Source organism: Arachis ipaensis, chromosome B05 (genome assembly GCF_000816755.2).
Source record: "Arachis ipaensis cultivar K30076 chromosome B05, Araip1.1, whole genome shotgun sequence".
In the NCBI taxonomy this organism is placed as follows: domain Eukaryota; kingdom Viridiplantae; phylum Streptophyta; class Magnoliopsida; order Fabales; family Fabaceae; genus Arachis; species Arachis ipaensis.
Window position 1 is genome coordinate 6988457 of NC_029789.2, and position 3463 is coordinate 6991919.

Below are 3463 nucleotides of genomic sequence, written 5' to 3' on the forward strand. Positions count from 1 at the left end.
TATTTTTTATTTTGATATTATTTCAGATATTTTAGTTTCTTTTTATTATTATTTTTATTCTCTTATTCTATGTGTTTATTCTCATAAATCTTGCTAAATTAAATAAGGTATTTTATATATTCTTTTTATTCCTCTTTTATATACACATAAAATTTATTAAATTATTTCTCTCCCGTCTGATAATTTTGTTTCTCTTTTATTTATATTTCTTTTCTTCAATATTTATTGGTTCTTATTTTTCTAAATTTTACTTTAATTTATGTATTTGTTCTTATTACACCCAATATTTTTTATTTACGTGTAATATACATTCTTATTTATGTATTTGTTCTTATTATATCTAACATTTTTTATTTATTGTCGTTGATTAGAAAAGTAAAGTGAAATGATAATTTAATATTTCTATACTCTTAAAATATTATTTATTTATTTTTCTAGCATTCTTTGACATCCGATGATTATATTAATATAATTTAATTCAATAAAATTATTTATCATCATTTGATTGAATAAAAATTCTATTTTATCTGAAAATTTTAGGATTTTTCAATATCAAGATCATCCATGTTAACTCAGTAAGAAATATAACTGAGAGTGCGGAAGTGTCCCTTTATTCGAGAGCATGATTGAGATCAGAGAGCTTGGCTCTTGCAGTTCTTTTTATTTTCGTCAACCAAAACCTTTTGTATCCTAATAGGGCTGAATCACAACACGGAGGCGAGTTTGATGTGTTGGAGACTAAAATCCTGAAATCATTATTTATATTTGAGTGTGACACTAACCTTAAAACTCAAATAAAATAGTATCTATGGTTTGAATCTCATTTATCCAAATCAAAAATAATAATGACTTATTTAATTTGATATTTATGACAATAAATGAAATCACCGTTATATATGTCATTTAATATAAAATTACTTAAATTTGCGATTATAATTAATATATGTATTGTCCATAAATATATTAAGAAATAATAATTTCCTAACAATCTTCCACTTGGGTTGTACATATATATTTTCCTGAGATAATCACATCTTATAAATTTTATGCGCACATCTGAATGTTATTTCCCTTATTACTTTAATAATCTGCTTTGTCCAAGATTGCGAGAACCGAACCAGTCATCAAACCGGTCGAGTAATTGGTTCAATGATTCAATGGTCCAACCGTAATCGAACCGTGGTCGAACTGGTTTCATTAAATATATATAAAATAAAATTATTAAAAATATCATATAAATCTTTTAAAATTTAAAATTAATCATTCATAAGATTTAAATTTTCATAACCCACCCACTAACTAAACTATATATCTCATCTCATCGTTAAAATTCTACATTCAAATTCAAACATCAAAATTTAGAATAAAAAAAATTATGGCATAAAATACTATATCCAGTTATTCACATTCAATCAACAATCACCAACAATGTCAATAATTACTTAATTAGACGAAATTCGTACAATTAATGTCAAATTACTAATTAAAAATAGCTATGAACCAATCTCAGCAGCAATATTTTTTCAAGATGTGGAAAACAAACCATCCCCTGCCCCTGAAAATCCTAAAAGAAAAGAGATTTACCAATAATTGACCAACTTCTATTTTAACATTCAACCCTTCCAAAGAGTTCTCCTAAAAAATTGGTACAACCTTAAAGAAGAAAAGTCTAAAACCCAACTTCATGCTTCAGTTGGAGTTACAACTTGCAATATAGCATACGTTCAACGAGCAACAAAGGGACAAAACAGAAATGTAATATTTGAAATAAAATCATCCTTCATAGCGCTGCACACGGATCGAATCGGATATAGCCTAAAATTCTATCCGATCCACACTGTACTCATCGGATCAGATTGGATACGATATCCGCATTTTTTCAGGCCAGATCTGATCTGATCCGATCCGCATACTTGCGGATCAGATCGGATCAGATATCGGGTATATCCGCATAATTAAAAAAAAAACTATTTTAAGATTCTATTTGGCTATTTTTACAAAAAAATATACATAAAATTCATTTTTCACCTGTTTGAGCCTATTTACTCCTAAAATATTATCAATAAAATAACACAAGATTTAAGTTTAATTATTCTAAGTTGAAGTACAACATAAAATTAAAAACAAGATATCATAAAATTCATAAAATAACACACTAAAATTCATATCACATTAGGGTTTACTTTCTTAATACTATTTATATGAGACGTGCGGATATATAGATTTGCAGATCGGATCCACGTATATCACTGCTAAATCCGCAATTCGATCCTACCATAGTGCAGATCGGATAATATCCACAAAATTCGGATCAGATGCGGATAATTACCGCGGATATGTGGATATTATCTGATCCATGTGTAGCCCTAATCCTTCACTCTCTCCAGAAACGCAATAAGAACCTGCCTTCCAGCAAATTCATCCGCAACAACACAGTAAGCTGAAAAATAACAATGCAACATTTCAAATCACTCAAAGACAATGAGAATTTCACCCCAACAATCATCTAAGCAAAAATGCATACATATATATACAAAATTAAATCAGAGAAAAACAGATCTAGAGAGAAAAAGAGAGGAACCGACTGAGCCATTATTGACGAGGAAGTTGAAGGTGTGGTTGTCGCAATTGTAGGTGAACTTGTTGTTGGAGGAAGGAAGCTTCTGGAGGCACTGGAACGACGGTGAGGAGAACATGCATGTTTGCGACAACGAGGAGAACAAGGCTGAGTAGACGTTCGCGACGTCGAGCAACAGAAACGTTCGGCGGCAACGATGGCACTCTCGGGCTCGACAACAACGATGACAGATCTGGGCTTGATGAACTTCTGGCGACGATGAGGAGGATAGGTCCGGGCTTGACGACACCCTTGGGCTTGACGACGCGAGGAGGAAATAATACCTTCGAGAAGCAAGGATGGCAATCACTGGTTGTCACCCCGAGAGTGGTGGGGGCTGATGGTGGGTGAAAAGCTTTGATGATTTCACGGCGTTTTAATGTTGATTAGAGAACCGGACATTTTAAAAACCTAGCCAGTTCAGCCGGTTCACCGGTTAATTGCCGGTTTTTTGACCGGTTTTTTGTAGTGCATTTTTAGACGTCAACCGGACCAGCCAAATGATCAGTTTTCGGTTAACCCGGTTGAACTGGTCGGTTCGGTCCAGTTTTCATAATATTGGCTCTGTCTCATATATTAGTTATGAAATTACCGCAACTTTGATCACATTAGTGTCGCAACGAAACCACGATAATCGCTATACTAAAATAATCAACCACATAGATCAAATTTGGATGAGAAAATTCAGAAATACATGCAAAAATGATCTCATACATGCCTATTTTCAACTGGTCTAACTTGAATAAAAATTTATTTTATTCGGTGACAGACTTAGATGAAACTACAACGGCAACGCCCGTGCTCATAATGATGAGTTTGTGGAAGAAGAGACGAACTTAATAGACT

At 32.3% G+C, this 3463-nt stretch overlaps 1 long non-coding RNA gene across 1 annotated transcript; it reads right to left on the reverse strand.

Annotated features, from left to right (window-relative positions):
* Window positions 2407–2958, reverse strand: LOC110262731. The gene is made up of 2 exons (XR_002347719.1): window positions 2586–2958; window positions 2407–2440 (listed from the first exon to the last, which is right to left on the reverse strand). It is a non-coding gene; the product is annotated as an uncharacterized LOC110262731 (long non-coding RNA).